The following is a 23,047-nucleotide window of genomic DNA, read 5'->3' on the forward strand; positions in this document are numbered from 1 at the left end:
ATGGTCAATGGGCTGGAGGGTCGAGGGGAGGGCGATGGTCAGTGGGCTGGAGAGTCAAGGGGAGAGGGACGGTCAGTGGGGTGGGGGGGCAAGGGGAAGGGGCAGTCAGGGAGCTGGAGGGTCGTACGAAGGAGGATGGTGAGCGTATCTGTATTGGAGGATAGATGGTTGTTAGACTGGGGCCCAGTATGGGCAGTCAGCAGCTTACAAACCCAGTCAGAACCTGAGTAGAAGCCCCTGCACTGATCTACTGCAAGAACTCTACAGAAAGACTGTAATGTTTATCTTTTTAGCTTATACTATGAACTACTTTAAGGAAATGTAACTTTTCTTTATCTATCTACTTTGTATCTAAGATTTGTACTGAGGTACTTTGTACCTAAGATGGCAGCACAGGGGGCGACGTTGTAAGCTTTTCACTGTACACCTGTACCTGTGTACTTAAGGACACACGGCAATAAACAATTCTGATTCTAATTCTACAATTGAAAGTTTTTGGGCAGTTCAGAGGAGATCTGACTGGGATCAGAAACAAATATAGTTTCTTTCCAGTATAAAGAACCAATTAGGAAAGCTCAGTTATCTCAGTTGAGAAGCTTTGTGCACATAACTCCCAGACCAGAAGGGTTTGCTTAGAAATTTACAGCTTATGTAAAGGTGGAAAAAGACTAAGCCTTCAGATTTGTGAATATTCACAGAAGAAGATTTCACAGTTAACAGGAAGAACTGGGGAAAATCAACTACATTGACCTTAATGTTGTGACATAGAAAAGCAATTTCTCTGGATTTGAATCATTATAAAGTGATTGTATTGGGGAAAAGATGGAAACTTTGTTTTGCAGTGTGTTTAAGATTTTTCATCTTTTGTTTTAGTAACCAACCATTGCATTATCCGGAATAAATAAATATTTGATAATCAGGCCAGAATTCATTGTTGGATCAGATGTATGTAGTAGCACCATCAGTCAGGATCAATACAAAATACATTCTAGGTACATTAGATCTACCAGTTCTCCTTTACCAACAGAACATGTTGCATCCTTAAAGAACTCCAATAGACTGATCAAACATGATTTTCCTTTTACAAAACCATGTTGACTCTGTTAAATTATCTTGAATTTGTCTAAATGTGCTGGTTTGACTTCTTTAATCGTAGTTTTGAGCATTTTTCCCATCTGTAGTTCCTTCCTTTCTGTCTCCCTCCCTTTGTAAATAAACATTTGCTTTCTTCCAATTTTATGCAACCATCCCAAATCAAAGGGCTTTGGAAAATTAAAACCAATGCGTCAACAATCCCACTAGCTGCTTCTTTTAAGACCCTAGGATGAGTCTTTCAGGACATAGGGACTTATCAACTTGTAGTTTCAAAAACTTACTCAGTACCACCTACCTGGGGATTGTGTTTTCCTTAGTTCCTCCCTCCCTTCCAGTTTTGGATTTATCACTGCCTCTGGGATGTTACTTGTTTCCTTTATGATGAAGACTGATGCAAGACACCATTCAATTCTCCAAATTCACTCTGTATAGGGCCAATGCTCACTTTGTTAAATTGTCTTTTAAAAATATTTATAGAAACTCTTAATCTCTGCTTTATATTTCTGCTCAGCTTTCTGTTGGGGCCTGATTTCTATTCCTATTCATTTCTTTAGCCATTCCTTTTTTTTTTAATATCCTGTTCAATCGACTGACCTGTCACATGTCTTTGCACATTGAAATGTGTCTAATCTGTAAATTTTGAAATATCCCTTGAATGTTTTCCACTACCTCCCTACTGACCTGTCCTTAATCCAACTCATAAATTCACTATAGCCAGCTTTGCTTTCATACTCTTACAATTGGCTCTGTTTAAGTTTAGAAATAGCCTTGGACCCACTCATGTCTCCATCAAACTGAATGTAAAATTCAATCATATTATGGTCACTGCCTCCAAAAGGCACCTGTACGGTGAGATGCGATTAATTGATTCTATCATATTACACAGTAAGTATTTTTGTTGTTCTAATCGACCTTTGTCACAACCTGTGAAGCCCTTTGACTTGGTTTTTTTAAGAAAGTGTTACGTTAATATAGGGGTCAATTTCTGAAAGAGACTTTAAACCAAGGCTTTATTCTGGCCTATGTTGAAAATATCGTGCTATCCATCCCTATTTTTATCAGCTTCTGTGCAAACTATCCTGTTAGATGTTAGACAGAAAACTCCAAGTTAAACTTCTGGGTAACTATATAACTGTCCTGGCTGACTTTTCCCCTCAATACTGACCAGCTCCAGATTCCCTGACCAACCCCTTTATCTGTCCCCAACAGCTACTCTCCACCGACCTCCATTGTAACTCCTGGGTGCCATTTTCCTACGATCAATGGGTTGCCCACTCGGGAAACAGGCAGCCCACCCATTATCATTGCACAAAGCTCACAGTCTGCTTAAAAATGGGATTTTTAAAAGTTTGCTCAGAGGATGTAGGCATCACTATCAAAGGCAGCATTTATTACCCTTGACAAAGTGGTGGTGAGTCAGCCTTTTGAGTACATGTGATTGATTTGCTCGGTCATTTCAGAGTTAACCATAATACTGTGGGTGTGGAGTCACAGCATTGGCAATTGATTTCCTTCCTTAAAGGATGTTAATGAAGCAGATGAAGGGCTACACTTTTCAAGGGAGGTGTACTGTTCATCCACATTTCTCTACCCCTCAAAGAGAAAGCTCAATACCAAACAGATTGGGGTTAAACAAGGCATTAAGGGATACACTAATTGAACCGACCAAATTCAATCCATTTGAATTAATTTATGGGCATGAGGTGAGAGGACTATTGAAATTAATTCAAGAAAAATTGGTGAGGAGAGTTCAAACATCACATATTTGGACTATGTGCCAAATTTTCAGGAAGATTCAATACATCGGGTGAGTTAGCTAGAAAGCATTTGAAAATAGCACAGCATATGATGAAACAGGAAGCAGACAAGAAATCAAAAATTTCCAATTTTACTAACAGAGATAAAGTGTTAGTGTTGCTTCCAATGGTAGAAGAACCTTTAAAAGCAAGCCTTATCAAATAGAAATGAAATTGAATGAGGTGAATTATTTGATACGAACACCAGATAGAAATAAATCTCACAGAGTGTGTCATGTGAATATGCTCAAAAGATATTATGATAGGGAAGGAAAGCAAAAGGAGAATGTGTTACAGGTTACAGAGTGAAGAATCAAGTTCAGATGGTTCTGTGTTCGACATTCTGCAAATTAAATTGGACAATGAGGAAGTTTTCCAAAACTGGGATAAATTACCAAGTTACCTTCCAGGGGAAAATTAAAACCTGCAAGAGTTATTACAATCACATAAGCTGGGAAGCACTAATTTAATGATGCATGATATAGATATAGGAAATGTTGTTCCAATTAAGCAACATCCACCCTCTAACGTTGGCATAAGTTCAAAAGGAGATTGAAGGCATGCCCAGAGACAACATAATTGAAGTGAGTTGCAGCATCCATATTAATGGTTCCAAAACCAGATGGTACCCAACAATTATAGGTGGACTTTCGCAAAGTCAATGCAGTTACCAAATCTGATTCATATCCTATTCCACGTTTAGGAGACTGTACAGAGATGGTGGGACTAGCAACTTATATTCCGAAGTTGGATTTACTCGGAGGCTACTGACAGGTACCTTTATCAAAAAAGAGCTTTTGTGACACCAAATGGAATGTACCAATTTAAAATAATATCATTTCATATGAAGAATGCACCAGCCATATTTCAAAAATTAACCAATAAAGTTATTTCTGGATTACCAAATTGTGTGGTGTACATTGATGACCTGGTGATCTTTAGTCACACATGGAAGGAACAGCACCTGTTGGAATTACTCGATGACATTGGGAGGCAGGCTTGGTGATAAACCTGGCTAAGAGTGAGTTCAGGAAAGTCCAAATCACGTTTCTGGGCCATGTCATTGGACATGGAAGGATAGCCCCACATGATGTGAAAACAAAGGTGATTGAGGAGTTTCCCATACCATCAACGAAGAGGGCAGGATTGTGATTCTTGAGATTGAGTGGTTTTTGTCAGAAGCTTGTACAGAATTTTAGCAATGTAGCTGCTCCACTAACTGATTTATTGAAAAAGAGTCAAGAATTTCAGTGGAAGGCGAACTGTCAGAATGCATTTAACAGCTGCCCTGGTATTAGCCACACCTAATTATGCAAAGCCATTCAAGGTGGCTATCGATACAAGTGATGTGGGTGTTGGTGCTGTACTCTTGCAAGAAGACGATGAGGAGAGAGGAAGACATAGCGGGTAGTTTTCCAGAACCATCATACTCCATGATTGAGAAGGTAACCTTGAGTTTGGTGTTGGCGCTACAACATTTCAACATTTATATTGCCAGTAATGTGTCTGAGTCAATTGTATATCCTGAACATAACCCATTAAAGTTTTTGGAGAGATTTAAGGACACAGTTTCAGATTGTTTAGATGGAAAAAACTTTTGTAGCTGTTCAATTTTAAAATTATTCACACGGTAGAATGAAAGAACTTAATTGTCACAACTATGATGAAAGAAGATTGGTGGTGGGAAAAACCAGATTGGAATAGACTGCAGCAGTAAATGTTTGCACTCTTAGAGTCAAAGTAATGTATATGTACTGTGTACCAATTGTGTAACACTAAGGGGTTTTAAAATTGAAGCTATCTCTGTATATTGATGGTTCTTTTTTAAAGGGGGAGGTGTGACAATACTGTGGCTTTAAGATGTGTGTTTTGTCTTGGTTTCTTTTAGAGACAGATGAGGGAACTGGATTTGAGCAGTCTATGAGAACATAAACAACTTGTGAAGCCTTGTTTTTATTTAAGTTGGAACAATAGAAGCAGCCTGAATGGGTGTGGTAAAGCTCACACCCACAGAACCAGGATTTTTAGTGTAGTTTTCAGTACTTGTTGCACAGGTCTTAGCAGAGTTGGAAAACAGTGAATCTTACCCAGTTCCTACACTCTCTGTCTGAGTTTTCTCTGGATGTTCTTTTTTCCTTCTGGGCTGCTAGAGTTGCTTGTGAGACAATGCTGTTTTCTGAATTTGCCTTTTGCCAAGGGTATGTTTATGGGATATTATTATGTTGGAACAGTTACAGTTTAGTACTAAAATAATCCATTATTCTTTTAAGTTTTCCAATAGAGTTAGATTATTCCAAGTTTCTCTTGCTTAATGTTGACTAATTTGACCAATCGAATTGCATCTGGAACACAGCATCTCACATTTTCCTTTACAATAAGAAAAGGTTAGGGTCTAGATCATCTTTGCATTTTATTCTAAGGGGGTCTGGTTGAGTCCATAACAGGTTTGCACCATCATTGGGAGAGAACAAAGAATTGGGCACTGCAGCTAGGTAAACAGAGTTCGAGGATAGATCTCAGACGTAGTTAGTGCAGTATAATGGGTTAGACAAATTATGATGATATAGTTAGCAAAGTTAATCTGACATCAGCAGAGCCAAACAGTGTAGAGAGATAAGAAACATGGAAAGAGGGAGGTCTTAGACTTTACACGAGGGAGTTGTAACTGTGGCGTACGAATGTAATCAACGATTGTTACAGTTCTGAAGAGAATGAGTGAACCTTAATTTGGTTTAAGTATGAACCAGGGAATGGTCAAGGATGAAGAGGAGTGATAACTTCTCTTCATTAAGTGTATGCCAAGTCCTTCTTAGCCCAGAGGTACTTTGAAATAGTATTTAAGGATGCTCCTAAATACCTGTGTTCATGTGAGGCGTAGCCTAAAGCAGGAAGTCTCAAGCTTTTTTGGACAAGGAGGTATCAGGGAGTCTGGTTTGGGTTTGGGTTTGGGCATTGGGTGAGAGAGGGCATTAAGAGGGTGGGGGGTGGAGTGTTGATTTTGTTACCCAGATGGGAAGTGACAAAGAGATGAGTAACATCTTGGGGAGGGATGCCACGAATTTCACAGGGCACCACGTACCCCCACACACACACACACACATCCCAAACTACATACTCCACTTTCTAACCTGCTGCCACAGTAATCATTATTAAGGCAAGAACACTGCAATTTGGCTTAATAACAAGCTCAATTGCCCTTTAATTATTTTCTAAAACATAGCGATCTGAATTATCCCGCCTACTGTCTTATGGGTTCTGGATTGAGTTGGTGGGAAAGTGCAGTGATACGTTACCCCACTATTCCGCTCCACCCCCTCCCCCTACCGCCCACGCCCCCTCCATACTCATCTCAAAAATCCCAACATGTCTGGAATGGGGGCTGTAAAGTCTAGCCCAGGGTTTTTACAACAATCCAGTAGTTTCATGTCCACCATGACTGATCCTATTTTATTCCAGATTTAGTTAATTAACTGACTTTAAATTGCCTGGATGCCATTGTCAGATTTGAATGCCAGCTCAGGGTCATAAGTTCAGGCCTGTGGGCTGCGAGTCCAGGACCATACATCCTGCACCATTGTATCCCTCACAGGAATATAAGAAGTAAAGGGTTAACACTTGACTATGTCAATGGGAAACAAAGTCAGTAGTGATTCAATGGACCACATTCTGAGAGACTTTGAAGAGAGATTCAACAGTGTAGGCCTCATATTAGGTTTAAGTGCCTATCGTGATGAGGTAGTAAACTAACAGTTACTTTGAAAATTCTGGATCAGTGGTGCTGGAAGAGCACAGCAATTCAGGCAGCATCCAAGGATGCTGCCTGAATTGCTGTGCTCTTCCAGCACCACTGATCCAGAATCTGGTTTCCAGCATCTGCAGTCATTGTTTTTACCTAGTTACTTTGAAAAGACTATCAACTCCAGTAACCTCTCCTGAGTATTGTGTTCACCTTCATTCTTGACTGATCAACCACCAACAATGTTGACAATGACTGAGACATGCCACAGCAAGAAAAATCACCAGATGAACAACATGGCAACTGATGAAGAAACAGCGCAGGCAGCAGGCTTTCGTGGGAGTACGTCTCAGAGCAGACCGTTCGACTCCCAGACTCTTCTCAGCATTGGGTTGTCCAGGACAGGCTGGGACATGGCAGGACTGATGCAGATGATTCACTCAATACACAAACATTTCAGGGTGATCAGCAAAATCAAATAAGGGCGAGGTCGGTGCCCTACTCAATGCAATGGGCAACATTGCGAACAAACGTAAATAAACAAAGAGGCAGCTACTTAGCATGAGGTTGTTTAGTTTTCAATATATACTTCAGTTTTCAGGGTAATATAATCATTGAGAGTGCAAACTTTAATGAACAAAAGCAAAAGCCAGGAGACAGCACTGATTTGTTTATCAATGACCGATATCACCAAGCAGATACCTACAAGTATGGGACAATAATAGATTACCTGATCATGCAGGTCGGATCAAGGGCTTCGATGATACGACAACAGTGTCTCCTATTTCTGGGTCAGGAATGTCCAGGACAAAGTCATACCTGCCCCAGATATGTGTCAAAATGTATCTTGAGCACGTTAATTTTAAAATATCTACAGATTTCCAGAAATATGTAACTACAACAAAGTGGTGCAATTAGTGAGACAAGCTGGGTTACGGAAACAAAGTGGTGTCTTTACTCAAGGTGATAGAGAGGTCTTTTGGAAAAAAAGACAAAACATTATGTTGGGCACAAAAGAACACCAAAATTTGTTGTAATAATGGTAAAAATGGACGACTACTTTCCAACTTCAGTGATCTGATTTTTAATAATTTGGACATTTCCTGCACTAAATGTTCTCAAAAAGGAAAAGCATTAGCTTTGGATGGCTACAGTGATCATGACAGGACAAGGTGATGTGTTACAGTTTCAGCATGTGGGGGTTTCCTGGATGCCAGTTTCGTCGAATAACTTTGGTAAGAGAATGCAAGGAGGTTACAAAGGATATAGATATCATAGATTACCTACAGTGTGGAAACAGGCCCTCGGCCCAACAAGTCCACACCAACCCTCGGAAGAGTATCCAACCCAAACCCATTCCCCTACTCTATTAATCTACATTTACCCCTCACTAACACACCCTTGAACATGATGGACAATTTAGCATGGCCAATTCACCTAACCTGCACATCTTTGGATTGTAGGAGGAAACACACAGGGAGAATGTGCAAACTCCACACAGTCACCCGAGGTGCTGTGAGGCAGCCATGCTAACAACTGAGTCACCATGCTGCCTATGTTAAGTGAGTAGATAACAATGGGGCAAATAGAGTTTACTACAGGAAGTAGTAAAATTATCCGTTTTGGCAAGAAGCATAAAAGCATATTATCTAAATAGTGAGAGATTACAGAGCTGTGAAATGCAGAGGGATCTGGGTATCCTTGTACATGAATCACAAAAGATCAGTCAGCAATTACAGTAAGTAATTAGAAATGTCGATGGAATGTAATCATTTATCACCAGGAGAATTGATTACAAAAAGAGGGATCAGAAACAAAATCAGAAATTGCTGCAAAATCTCAGTAGATCTGGCAGCACCTGTGGAAAAAAAGCAGAGTTAATGCTTCAGGTCTAGTGACCCTTCTTCAGAGCTGATTGTAGCTAGGAAGTGGCCGGTATATATGTTGAATGCAGGATTGGGGGAGTGAGAATGTCTAGTTTGTGATGACAAGGTGTGGTGTGTCGGGTATGGGGTAAGGACATGGGAGAAGGTGCTCAGGCCATTAAATTATTGAACTCAGATATTGAGTCCTGAAGGCTGCAGGGTCCCCAAGCAGAAAAGGAGGCAAGTTAAGAATGCAAAGATTCCAATTCAGTGCAATGAGATACATTATAACACTATTACAAAATACGTTCAGGAAAAGCATCAAACCAAAGGGGAAAAATTGTCAAGCATACCAACAGCAAACAGGTGCAGCAAGTCAGAAACTTCACTAAGAAATACAGTCGTTAGCATCCTTGTTTACTTGCAAGAGGAAGAAAACTACAGAAAATCAGACAGACACAGAAAAATAAACTCTCAGCAGAGGTAGGGGGTGGGAGGGGAAATGAAGAACATAATGATCAATGTAGGCGGCACGGCGGCACAGTGGTTAGCACAGCTGCCTCACAGCGCCAGAGACCCAGGTTCAATTCCCGCCTCAGGCGACTGACTGTGTGGAGTTTGCACGTTCTCCCCGTGTGTGCGTGGGTTTCCTCCGGGTGCTTCGGTTTCCTCCCACAGTCCAAAGATGTGCAGGTCAGGTGAATTAGCCATGCTAAATTGCCCGTAGTGTTAGGTAAGGGGTAAATGTAGGGGTATGGGTGGGTTACGCTTCGGCGGGTCGGTGTGGACTTGTTGGGCCGAAGGGCCTGTTTCCACACTGTAATCTAATCTAATGTGAGTGTCACTGGCTGGGTCAACATTTGTTACCCATCATTAATTGACCTGTAACTGTGCAGCTTGGAGGTTCAGCCACGAGTAGGCCAGACCAGGTTAGGAGAGCTATTTCCTTCCCAAAAGAACATTAGTGAACCAAATGGGTGTTTATAACAATTAGAAATAATTTCATTGTCACCATCACTGAGACTACCTTTCAACTACATTACTGTCTCCCCGTCAGTGTTCTGGATAGTGTTTTAGCCTTAACCAATGTCACTCAAAGCAGCAAAGTAACTGGGTCGTATTGTTTGTAATGTCACATGCCTGTTGCATTTATCTGGCCAACAATGTTTGCTGCTGCTCAAAAATTAAGTCACCACACAAAGCATTCTGAGAAATATCCTCATGATAACCATACAGTTCATCAAATCCTAAGATGGAACCACAGATTGGTTACTGAACCACAGGAGGATACTCAACCTATCAAACCCAGACAGGCTTTCTGCACAAGTACTTTAGTTAGTCCCAGCCCCCTGTCATTGGCTCCCAGAGCAGTGGCCTTTTATTATAATAGCTTTGGAATCTATTGATCATAGCAAATTTGGTGTATCAAGTCTGCTCCAACCCTCCAAAGAACATCTCACACAGACCCCACCCTATTCCTACAACCCTACATTTCCCGGGGATAATCCACCTGCACACTACAAGACATTTTAGCATAGTCAGTGCGCCTAACCTGCACATCTTTAGGCTGTGGGAGGAAACTGGAGCACCCGGAGGAAACCCACACAGACAGTTGACAGAGGCTGGATTTGAACCCAGGTCCCTGGCGCTGTGAGGCTGAAGCACTAACCACTGGGCCCCTGTGATCCTGAGTTAAACTCAGTATTTTGTTGTCCTCCTTGGATCATTCCTCTGAAAAAGTTTGAATGAAAGAAATTTGTGGAACTATTGTGTTCAAAAGACAATGGTGGAACTGGAGCAGCTTGTAAACATCTACTGCACTAAGTCAGCAGCACTGCTTCCACTTCAAAACCTGATAAAAAAACAACATGTGGTGAAAAGCAGCATTTTTAAACCCAGGATTTATATATTGTAATTGGTGCTTTTGCAATGGGATCTATTTTTCAGTCTGATGTAATTCCAAACAATTTTTCGTAAACTATTTTTATTTCTTAGCTCAGAATGAACTAAGCTTTTTGAACTGAAAATGACTCATCCACCATCTTGTGTGCATTTGAAAAATAGCACTTCAACATTATTGGGAATGAAGACGTGAAAATGGGAAACACAAACACATCAGTATTCAGACCACCCATGACCATTCACTTCCCAGGACTTTTACAATCTCATTCGCTTCCTTTTTGCTCCTTTTTGTAACTCAAGCTCTGCCATCTTATCAAGCTTTGTCCACTAGGACTGAGATCAGTCCTTCTCCCTGTTAAGTGTCTCTGCTCCTCAGCTGCCTTTCCCACTTGTTCACCCCTTGTTGAGCCTCCCGTATGCCCAGACACTCAAAAAACAAAGAACAGTACAGCACAGGAATAGGCTCTTTGGCCCATCAAGTCTGCACTGACTGATGGTGGCTTTCTAAATCAGAAACCTTTTGTCTCTAGGCAGTCTATATCTGTCTATTCCCTGCTTATTCATTTATCTGTCACGATGCCTCTTAAACATTGTTATTGTATCCAACTCCACCATCTCCTCTGGCAGCACATTCCAGGCACTGAGCACCCTCTGTATAAAAAGCCTGCCTCTCACATCTCCTTCAAACATTACCCCTTTTACCTTGAACCTATGTCTCTGAGTAACTAACATTTCTACCCTGGGAAAAAGACACCGACGATGCATTCTACAAATTTCTCTCAGAACTTTGTAAGTTTCCATCAGGTCATTCTCCTCCTTTGAAGTTCAAGTGAAAACAAAGCAAGTTTTTCCAATCTCTCCCTCCAAACAGGCAATATCCTGGTAAACGTTTTCTGTACCCTCGCCAAAGTCTCCACATCCTTCTGGTAGTGTGGCAACCAGAACTGTACACAAAATTCCAGATGTGGCCAAAATAAAAGTTCTATACAGTTGCAACATGACTCACCAATTTTTACACTCTATGCCCAGACAGATGAAGGCAAGTCTGCTCTTTGCTTTCTTGACCACTTTATCCACTTTCAGGGAACCATGGAACAGTACACTTGGATCCCTCTGTTTGTTGATGGTCCTAAGGGTTCTGCCATTTACTGTGGGGAGAAAGTGAGGTCTGCAGATGCTGGAGATCAAAGTTGAAACTTTATTGCTGGAACAGCACAGCAGGTCAGGCAGCATCCAGGGAACAGGAGATTCGACGTTTCGGGCACAGGCCCTTCTTCAGGCATTCCTGAAGAAGGGCCTGTGCCCGAAACGTCGAATCTCCTGTTCCCTGGATGCTGCCTGACCTGCTGTGCTGTTCCAGCAATAAAGTTTCAACTGCCATTTACTGTACACTTCTCTCTTGCATTAGATCTTCTAAAATGCATCAACTCACATTTGTCTGAATTAAATTCCACTTGCCATTTCTCAGCACAAGTCTCCAACCTTCTGTATCCTCTGGCAATCTTCCTTACTATCCAGAGCTCCCGCAAACTTTGTGTCATGCACAAACCCCCTAATCAGATCACCTACATTCTCCTCCAAATCATTTATATCAGTCTCAGCTCTCAGCTTACACATAAAATCTAACCATCTCCCCTTTACATTCAACAGCAGCACAACTGCTTCTATGTACCTTACTCCCAACCAGCAACATCCTAAAATCATACTGAATGGTAGAGCAAGCTCAAAGAGCCAACCGGCCTCGTCCTTTGGGTGGTATGGTGGCTCAGCAGTTAGCACTGCTGCCTCAGAGCACCAGGAGCCTGGGTTCAATTCCAGCCTCAGGCAACTGCTTGTGTGGAGTTTGCACATTCTCCCCATGTCTCTGTGGGTTTTCTCCCACAGTCCAAGGATGTACAGGTAATGTGGACTGGCCATGCAAAATTGCCGATAGTGCACGGGTTAGGGATGATTGGTAGTGCTAAATTACCCATAGTGCCCAGGGATGTGCAGGTTCAGGAGGATTGGCCAGGCTAAATTACCCATAGTGTGCAGGTTAGAGAGGATTGGCTGTGCTAAATTACCCTAGCTCCCCAGGGATGTGGATTAGTCATGAGAAATGCAGGGTTACAGGATCTGGGTGGGATGTTCTTCAGAGGATTGATGTGGACTTGATGGGCTGAATGGCCCCTACCACAGTGTAAGGATTCTACGATTCCTGCTCCTATTTTCTTTTGTATGATTACCATTGACTAGAAATTTAACAGAATGGGTATAGCCAGATAGATATGTAGCTACAAAAGAAGAATAAAGGTGAGCATTGTAAGGTGAGTATATTCACTTCCTGACTCCCCAGTGCCTGTGCATTACCTACAGGGCATAGTTTAGGATTGTGGTGGAACGCTCCCCACTTGCTTGGATGAGTGCAGTTCCATTACCATTGACTAGAAATTTAACAGAATGAGTATAGCCAGATAGATATGTAGCTACAAAAGAAGAATAAAGGTGAGCATATTCACTTCCTGACTCCCCAGTGCCTGTGCATTACCTACAGGGCATAGTTTAGGATTGTGGTGGAACGCTCCCCACTTGCTTGGATGAGTGCAGTTCCAAAGTACTCAAGACGCTTGGCATCATTAGGACAATCAGCCCTCGTGTTTGGCATCTTAAACATTCACCAGCTTCACCAGCGGCACAGAGTGGCAGCAGCATGAACTGGCCACAAAATGCACTCAACTAACTCACCAAGGCTCTTTCCAGAGCACTTTCTGAACCCACAATCTTTACCACATGGAAGCGAAAGGTATTTGTTTATAGGAGGATGTGAATGGAACAAGTCAGAAGGACAGATCTGTGGAAGATGCAATTGAACCGTGATAAACATGAGGTGATGCACTTCAGAAGAAAGGACAAGGCAAGGGAGTACTCCAATGAATGGCAAGAAACTAGGAAGCTCAGAGGAACAGAGTGATCTTGGGGAGCTTGTCCACAGATCCCTGAAGATAGCTGGACAGGGTAATAGGGTAGTTAAGAAGGCATACATTATGCTTGCCTTTATCAGTCAATGGCATAGGTTATAAGAGCAGGGACGGCATATTGGAGCTGTACAGAACTTTGGGTAAGCCCCAGCTGGAGTACAATGTGCAATTCTGGTCATCACAGGATAGGAAGGATGTGAGGAAATGTAAAGGAGATTCACCAGGATGCTGCCTGGGATGGGGCATTCAGCTGTGAAGAGAGAGCGGAAGAGTTTGGGTTGTTTTCTTTGGAGCACAGAAGGTTGAGAAGGGCCCTGACTGAAGCATGTAAGATAATGAGGAGCATAGACAGGGTTAGTAGAAAGCAGCTATTCCCCTCAGTCAAAAGGTGAATAACAAGGGGGCATAGGTTTTAAAATGAAAGGCTGGAGGATTTGAGGGAATTGAAGATAAACCTTTTCACCCGGAGGGTGGTCTGAATCTGGGATGCAATACATAGGAGGGTAGTTGAGGCAGGAAACCTCACAACCTTTAGAAAATACATGGACGAGCACTTGAAGTGTCATAACATTCAAGGCTTTGGGCCTAGTGTGGGAAAGTTGGATTAGTATAGGTAGGAGTATAGTTTTGGCTGTACAGACTTGGTGGACCAAAGAGCCTTTTCTGTCCTATATGATTGCATGATGGAGGAACCTTATCACCTGCACGTTTCCCTCAATGTCATAGACCATCCTGACGTTGAACTCTATCACCGTTCCTTCACTATATCCGGGTCAAAATCCTGGAACTCCCTTCCCAATAGTGCCGTATGGACTACAACAGTTCACCACTACCTTCTCAAGCTCAGCTGGAACAGGCAGCAAGTACCATCCTTGCATCAGAACTCGCATCTCATAAATGAACAAAAAAACCACAGTATAAAGTGTCATGATCATAGCCAGTAACATTCCTGCCACACAGTTGCCTTGCTATGACCATCATCAATAAGAAACAATCTAACCACTGCCCTTGACATTCAATGGTGTTACCATCACTGAATCCTCCATTACCATTGACCAGAAGCTCACCTGGACTCATCTCATAAACACAGTGGCTAAAAGAGCAGGTCAGAAACTAGGAAATCCCTGGCAAGTCACCTCCTGACCCTCCAAACTCTGTCCGCCATCTACAGGGCACAATTGAAGAATGTGAAGGACTATTCCCTATTTGCCTGGATGGGTGCAGCCCAAACAAGCTTGACATCCAGGACAAAACAGCCTGCTTGATTGGCATTATATTCACAAGCATCCACTCCCTCTACTACCAATGTTCAGTAGCAGCGATGTGGCAGGAAACCTCAAGATGCACTGCAAAAATTCACCAAAGGATCCTCAGACAGCACCTTCAAAACCTACAACCACTTACATCTAGAAGGACAAGGGCAGCAGATATATGGGAATACCACAATGTGCAGGTTCTCCTCCAAGCTTCTCACCATCCTGACTTGGAAATATATTGCTGTTTCTTCACTGTTGCTGGGTCAAAATCAGGGAATTCCCTCCCTAAGGGCATTGTGGGTCAACCCACAGCAGGTGGGCTGCAGCGGTTCAAAAAGGCAGCTCACCACCACCATGAATGAATAAACAGCAAATGCACTCATGGCCCTGGGGAGGAGGAAGGCCAATCTGTGCACCACCCTGTTACCATGCCCACAATGTGAGGCTCCAATATCCCTTGGTCTGTTATGATGTCAACTGTCAGGACCATATAACATAGTGAGAGGCCACTCAGCCCATTTATGGTTGTGCCAGCCCTTTTCAGAGCCAACTACCTTTATTGCAAATGTGTCTGCCCGTGAACCATATTTCTCATTAACCTTTAACAGAGACATCAATCTCTCCTCACTCTCTAAATGAGAGATTTAAATTGTAAACCAAATTGTCAAGTCGGTAGCACCAATGTCAAAGTTATGACAAGCACCACAAAATACTTCATCCTGTCATTACTTTATGACTTAGTTTACAGACAGCAATATGAGCTACTGCTGACTGACAGGATTTAGAGGTTTGTCTGTGGCATCACAGATAATGATGATGATGATGATGATGATGATGATGATGACGTAGCTTGGAGGTGCTCCACCTTAGCAAGACTCTCCTTTTACTTTTCCTCTCCGCTGTTCCATTGTAAAAAGCCAAATCCCAACTCTGGCAATTTTCCACCAACAATGCTGTTGTGAAAGAGGGTTAAAGGAAATATGAGAATGCAAGCAAGGATCACAGGGTGAGAGGAGGTGGGATGCAATGGATATCAGACTTCAAACAGCTGTCTAATGGGTTTGGAAAATCTGCAGGGTGAAATAGAAGATATTACAAAATTCTAATTTAAACCATTCACGCAAGAAAGATTTCCGATTGCTATTGTATCTTCTAGTCCAGGCTATCTCGAAATTTTCTTGGTTGAATGAGCCATACAGTCATCAAGTCATAGAGATGTGCAGCACGGAAACAGACCCTTTAGTCCAACTCGTCCATTCTGAGTAGATACCCTAATTTAATCTAGTCCTATTTGCCAGCACTCAGCCAATATCCCTCTAAACACTTTCTATTCATATACCCAGCCAGATGCCTTTTAAATGTTGTAATTGTACCAGCCTCCAGCACTTCCTCTGGCAGCTCATTCCATACATGTACCACCTTCTGAGTGAAAAAGTGGCCCCTTAGGTCCCTTTTAAATCTTTTCCCTCTCACCTTAAACCTATGCTCTCTATTTAGACTCCGCTATCCTGGCAAAAAGATCTTGGTTATTCACCCTAACCACGCCCCTCATAATTTTATAAACCTCAATAAGGTCACCCTTCAGCCTCCGATGCTCCAGGGAAAACAGCCCCAGCTAATTCAACCTCTCCCTATAACTCAAACTTTCCAATCACGGAAACATCCTTGTAAATCTTTTCTGAACCCTTTCAAGCTTCACCCTTCTCACTGGATTAGTAAAAAATCCACCTTAGCCCCCAAACCCAGCACACCTTCTATGTTGTACAATTATATAATATTAATGATATAGAGCTGTAGAGGGTTACAGCCCATTGGCATCTCAGCTGGTCAAAAGCAACCAAGATTCAAATTCCATCTTGTATGACATCACAAGTGTACATCTGAGTACTTCTTAACTGTTTGGAGGGTTTCTGCTCTCCCATCTTTACAGGGGGTAGTGAGTTCCAAGATCCCACCACCCTCTGGGTGAAAGAGATTTCCTCACGTCCCCTCTAAACCTCCTGCTCCTTTGATAGAAATGCTGCATGTACATTTAACAAACCTTGATGAAAACAGAGAGAGCTTTTTTGTTTGTGTGAGTTCTATATTGTACGTTTGGGCTTGGTTTTTACGTTAGTAACCCATGAGTTCTCTGAGTGTTTGAAGTTAATAATGAACTCAAATATTTCTGTAGCCATAGTGATATATTTTAAAATAGTTTTTGAGACCTGGCTTTGGAGTGAATAGGTTTGTTTGCACCACAAATGGATTTTCTGGTTACTTTAGATTGTTTTGCAACTCAGCAATGTAACTAATGGGGCATGAGAATTGTTAGATAATGCCAGAACCTATAGCTGAGAGAGGGAGGATGTTGGTTTCGGTTTTACTTCGGGTTTTGGGCAGTCCGGTGTAGTGGTTGGAAGAGGATAGCTGAATAGGTTAGTTCTCCTGTGAAGACAAGGATGTATAGTGAACTAGGTTAGTTTAGAGTGAAGAGTTAGGACTGGTCCCAGACCAAAATTGTTGGGATAAAATTCTGAAGAGTTACTTAAAGCTGAGTACAATTAAGCTCAGTTGTGTGGTACCTCCAAGAAGAATTTGCAGTTCCATTATGAATTTGAGGTTGGAAGTCAGTAAAACTTACTGAGTTATGAGATACAACAACTCTCAAGTGAATAGTCTACAAGTGGCATTTTGGATAAGATGTAAAAAATGTTTGGTCTCTTTTCAATTTAAAAGGTGTGTTTGTTTGCTTGTTTCATTTATTGTTGTCACATGTACTAAGGTACAGTGAAAAGTGTTGTTTTGCATGCTATACAGGCAGATCATAGTAGCCATATGCCAGAGTAGCAGAACAGATTGCAAAATACAGAGTTACAGCCACTGAGAAGGTAGAGAGAGAGAGAGAAAGAGAGAGAGAGAGATCAGAATGAGGTTACACTTTTTACTACATATTTAAAAATCTTTGAGTTTGTGTTATGAGTAGATAGTTTGATTATTGTGTTTTATCTTAATTTCTTATGTCAATATTTGAGTGGTGCTGAAAAAGCACAACAGGTCAGGAAGTGTCCGGGGAGCAGGAAAATCATTCTTGATGAAGGACCTTTGCCCGAAACATTGATTTTCCTGCTCCTCGGATGCTGCTGACCTGCTGTGCTTTTCCAGCATCACTCTGATCTTGACTCGGATCTCCAGCGTCTGCAGTATCACTTCTGCCTTATGTCAATTTTTTGTAGTATCATTAAGGCAAATTCTGCAACATCGCATGCTCATGTTTCAGTGGAATAGCACTTCATTAAAATCCAAACAAATCAAAATGTGATCTGTCCAGTCTGAGATTTGACTTATCTGATGATAATATTGGCTGGGATTAGTAACAGTGCAGATTCACTTCAGTTGTGCATTGTGCAGCTTTAGGCCAATTCCCCAGGGGTAGAATAACTAGTTGTGACCCAAGGTACAATCAGCCTCTGGAGAATCAATATATCTTGCATAGTGCCTCTCAAAGTGACACCACACAATCAAACCTTTCCCACCTTGGGCCACATTTGTCACTGGGGACAGGGTTTACACATCGCACAGAATCCCTAAGTACAGATAGAGGTGACTTCGCCCATTGAGCCTGCATTGACCATCCAAAGAGTATCCCACTTACCCCCATCCCCATAACCCCGGCCAATCCATCTAGCCTGCAGACTACAGGCTAATTAACCTAACATGCATATCTTTGAACTGTGAGAGGAAACTGGAGCACCCAGTAGTAACTCACGCAGACATAAGGAGAATGTGCAAACTCCACACAGTCACCCAAGGTGGGAATCGAACCTTGGTCCCAGGTGCTGTGAGGTAACAGTGTTAACCATTGAGCAATAGTTGCACATATCTCTCAGTGTAAACATCAGTGCCAAGCACTTTCCCATTTGGCCAGCTAACCATGCAGCTACTGGGCTTTTAGTTGGTTTGAGGAAACCACTGGGAAATCAGAGTGCTGGCACCTGTCTTGTCTGAGTGGCACCACTGAGAGTGATGGCCACAGCTTCCAGGGTATGAGAAGCCATTGTTCAATACAGTCACTCATCTATTACCGTTAATTCTTTGTGTGCCAATGAATTGTCACAAACCCAAGTAATGTCCAGGAGGCACAATAGCTGTGCTGCGGAGAAACAAGATTTGAATCCTTGTTCGTGGCATCTCACATGCTAAGGAGGCTGATTCGGCCTCGCAAAAGAGGTGGTCACAGAGAGTCCTGTCTTTAAAACAGCAAGGTGGGGAAGACAGACGGGAAACAGACTTTGGGGTGCAGGCTGCCCATCAAGGTGGCACCTTCCCATTCCCCAGCTTGGTGCCGAGGTTCACCAAGTTTTCCCTGGCAGCCTTGTTCCCCAGGCGATCACGCCACATACGCTTCCTCTACTGTCGGTAAAGTTGCAGTGGAGCAGAGGAGGACAGGTACGCCATTTTAAAGTATGAGCATACCTCTCCTCCTTTGCCAACCACCTACCCGCTGCTCCCCCTCCCAGTCAAAGGGAGGGCTAGAAAATTCCATGCTTGGTGCTTACTCACAGGTATCCAGGATCACAGCAAGTTATTAGGCACTAAATAATGAATAACTCATATCAAATATTGAAAACTGCAGCCAATACCCAAATAATCATTCACGAGAAAGAAATAAACAGTCTAAAATTTGGTATCTAAAACCCAAAGAATAATGCCCATTTTACTGTATAAAACGCCAATTACCAACAACCAGCACAAAATATCCATTTACCAACAACCTGTAGCCATCTCCCAGGATCCCAGCTCCAACCCCCAGCATCCTTGTGCACTGCACAGATCCAAAAACCGAAATTTTGAAGGAGAGTCATCGTCGGCTCAAAACATGAACTCTATTTTTCTCTCCACAAATGGTGCCACACCAGTGCTTTTCCAGCACTTCCTGTGTTTGAACCAACATTGAGTATGATGCAGAGGATCCGCAGAGTGATCGGCAGCATACACGGGCCGCAGATGAGTTTTCTGAAGGCTTCTGAAAAAGGAACAAGGATCCTTGGGGTGCAGGAGTTTAAGGAGAAGTTGCAGAGAGCGGTCCTGAAGAGTTGATGTCTATGCCACCAACAATGAGATGATAGAATACATTAATGGCCAAAATTGGAGGATGGAAAGGTGACAAAGAATACATGAAACGAGAGAAGGCTAAATACATTAGATCAGATGAGGCAATGGAATGAATATGAGGAAAATCAATTCTGATTTCTCGCCACAGATGCTGCCAGACCTACTAAAACTTTCCAACAATTTCTGATGTTGTTTCTGGTTTCCAGCATCCACAGAGCTTTTGGTTTTTTACTCAATCTGCTGCATTAAATGTAAAACCCCCAGAGTACAAGACTCAATATCCAGTATTGAATCTCCAACACACACAATGCTCTATATTCATTTTCAGACATCCAGCACACAGACCAACATTCAGTCTCCAGAATTGAATACCTAATGCCTACGCTCCAACAGTCAATATCTAATATTGAATACCCAAAACATAACATTGGACAAACAATTGCGAAAATTAGTAACAAATAGCCAATGCTGTCCCAGACTAAAAGTCATGCACTCAATCTCTGTCAGATCTATCTTGGTAGAATGCAAAAATCTATGAAATGAAAATTGGCTAATTTGGTTCAGAGGAAGTAGGTGACTTACATTCCTCATGTCCAAGCACTAAAGAATGGTACAATTCAAACAACTGAAATGAAAATTGACTTTTTTGCTGTTTACTTCCAAGAAAGCCTAAATAGATTACATACAGTTGAGAAGACACAATGAATATGTTACTATAAAATCTACAAATTTTACTCACAGCATTTGAACAGCACATCAGAAGCAGAATTCTACTTGTCTTATTCATTTCACTAATTCAGTCTCTTAAAATGGCAGAGAATTCATCATCATCCCTGCACTTTATAACAAGATAAGTCAGAATACCAACATCTGGTCATCTGATTGATTAGCTCATACTTACATATATAATCCAATAGGCAGAGCCAAAATATCAGCTAGCTGATTGGGCTGTCTAATTTTAGGATGCCCTTCAGTTATTCAGTTTTAAAAGAGTTTTCCCAATATGTTTCAGAAATGGTGCTGAGCATTATATGTGAACATTCCTTTTTAATTGTTCTCCCAACATAAGCTATTCTTTAGGGCCATTAAAGTCATAATGGATTCCTGATCTGCTGTTAAAAATGGTTGTTTGGTAATAGAGAACTTGAGTATTTCTGAGAAAAGACAAATGATGTTGAGGCATTTTTTCGGTCTTGCATTAATCAAGACAATTCACAAGAAAGTCATTATGAAGGGAAACTACATGTTCTATTTATGAGCTGATTGATTGAGAGGTAAACTCTGCTTGACAGAGGCATTGCCATGGAGAATATAAATGTTAGGTGATGACTGGCTAATAAGTGCCATGCTTTGTTTAAATTTAAACCAGGCAGGTTGATTCTGATTAGTTAAGGCACCCATTTTATTTAGTAGAGAAAGGTACAGAGTGTGTACACATTCTTCCTATCGGCAAAGAAAAGGATCCTGTGTGGGTAGCTGTGGGAGTCGGTAGGTTTGTAGTAGTTAAGGCACCCATTTTATTTAGTAGAGAAAGGTACAGAGTGTGTACACATTCTTCCTATCGGCAAAAAAAAGGATCCCGTGTGTTAATATAAATAGTATCTGAAATAACTCCCATCACCAAGTCACCCTTTAAAAAAAGAACATAAGAAATTGGAGCAGGAGTAGGCCACTTGGCCCCTTGAGCCTGCTCTGCCATTCGATAAGGTCATGGCTGATCTCTTCATGGACTCAGCTCCACTTACCCACTCACTCCCCATAACCTCTAATTACTTGACTGTTCTAAAATCTATTTATCTTTGCCTTAAAAACATATAATGAGATAGCCTCATCCACTTCCCTGGTCAGGGAACATTTACACATGAACATTTTAACTGTTTTAACCAGTTGAACTTTAATCGTCTAACCAAGGTTTGGCTTTTTCTCGGGTTTTGTTGTGGGCCTACCTCTGATCAGGACATGCCCTAAGTGGCTATGCAATTGCTTGCACTCAAGTGGTGTTCCTCAAGCTCAGTCAGACTGGCAAGGGTGTCCACTTCCATTGGAATAGCCTGAAACTCTTATGCTCCACTTGCTGCATTTTCCCAATGATAAATCGAGTTGTAGTGCCTGTTTGAAGTCCAATTGTGCTCAACTCGCAAACATTTTTACATAGTGTGATGTTACAATTGGCTACAAGAGGTGTATTTTGTCCGGTTTTATTGTTGAAGTTTAAGGCAGAGGTGCAAAGCAGTCTAAGAGAGCCACTCGAGTAACCAGTTTGTAAGGCCTTGGGTTTTTTTTTAAGTAGAACGATAGAAGCAGCCTAATTGGATGTGGTCAAGCACCGACAGAACCAGGATTTTTAGTTTTAACATTCAGCAGTTGCTGTTGGGGTCAAGAAGAAGAGGAAACTATTTTTTCCTTCTTTCAGTTACAGGCAAAAGCTGGGGGTTCTCTCTCTGCTGCTGGAGTTCAACGTGAGATAATCTGTTTACTGCATTTGTTTTTTGCCAAGGGTGTGTTTATGAGATGTTACTACATTGGAACAGTTAATTAGTAATAGCTACTGTATATATTATTCTATTAAGTTTTCCAATAGAATTAAGTTATTCTAATTCCTTCTTCCATTTATTTTATTTAACAATAGGTGAATAAAGTGTGTTTTGCTTTAAATCCAGTGTAGGGATGTCACATTTTCTGTTTTCCAATCTGTCAGAATTGCCCCAGAGTACAGCACATTTTGATAAATTATCACGAGTGCATTTGCTATTTCCCCTGCCATCTCTTCTGCTACCCGGGGAGGTGCACAGTGAACACATGGCTCAGGGCCTATTTAGCTAATCTTATAGTGGGTGGAACTATATGAATCCAGTTTATAGTGCCCAGCAAAGGTAAGCTTGTGGAAGACAATAGGTCAGAACCCCTCAGTATTTCTCAACTGATTAGTTCTTCGAGGAGGTGTCAAGACAGGTCGATGACAGTCAAGCAGTGGATGTGATGTATATGGACTTCAGCAAGGCATTTGATAAGGTTCCCCATGGTAGGCTCATTCATAAAGTCAGGAAGTATGGGATACAGGGCGATTTGGCCGTCTCTGGATTCAGAATTGGCTAGCTGACAGAAGGCAGAGAGTGGTTGTAGATGGAAAGTATTCTGCCTGGAGGTCAGTGTTGAGTGGGGTCCCACAGGGCTCTGTTCTTGGGCCTCTGCTCTTTGTAGTATATGACTTGGATGAGGAGGTTGAGGGGTGGGTTAGTAAGTTTGCAGATGACACAAAGGTTGGAGGCGTCGTCGATAGTATCGAGGGCTACTGCAGGCTGCAGCGTGACATAGACAGGATGCAGAGCTGGGCTGAGAAATGGCA

General features: G+C 42.0%; 1 protein-coding gene across 4 annotated transcripts in view; it reads right to left on the reverse strand.

Annotated features, from left to right (window-relative positions):
* rasgrp3 (RAS guanyl releasing protein 3 (calcium and DAG-regulated)) overlaps positions 1 to 23,047 on the reverse strand; it is a 145,503-nt gene that overhangs the window by 119,018 nt on the left and 3,438 nt on the right. The window contains exon 1 of one of the 4 annotated variants that reach the window (XM_043695507.1): positions 20,441 to 20,537. The exons of 2 other annotated variants lie outside the window; for them this stretch is intronic. The gene's annotated coding sequence lies outside the window, so the exon portion shown is untranslated. Of the gene's footprint in view, positions 1 to 20,440; positions 20,538 to 23,047 lie in introns of those variants that run through there. One more of the 4 variants, XM_043695502.1, reaches the window with a different exon arrangement.

Source organism: Chiloscyllium plagiosum, chromosome 9 (genome assembly GCF_004010195.1).
Source record: "Chiloscyllium plagiosum isolate BGI_BamShark_2017 chromosome 9, ASM401019v2, whole genome shotgun sequence".
In the NCBI taxonomy this organism is placed as follows: domain Eukaryota; kingdom Metazoa; phylum Chordata; class Chondrichthyes; order Orectolobiformes; family Hemiscylliidae; genus Chiloscyllium; species Chiloscyllium plagiosum.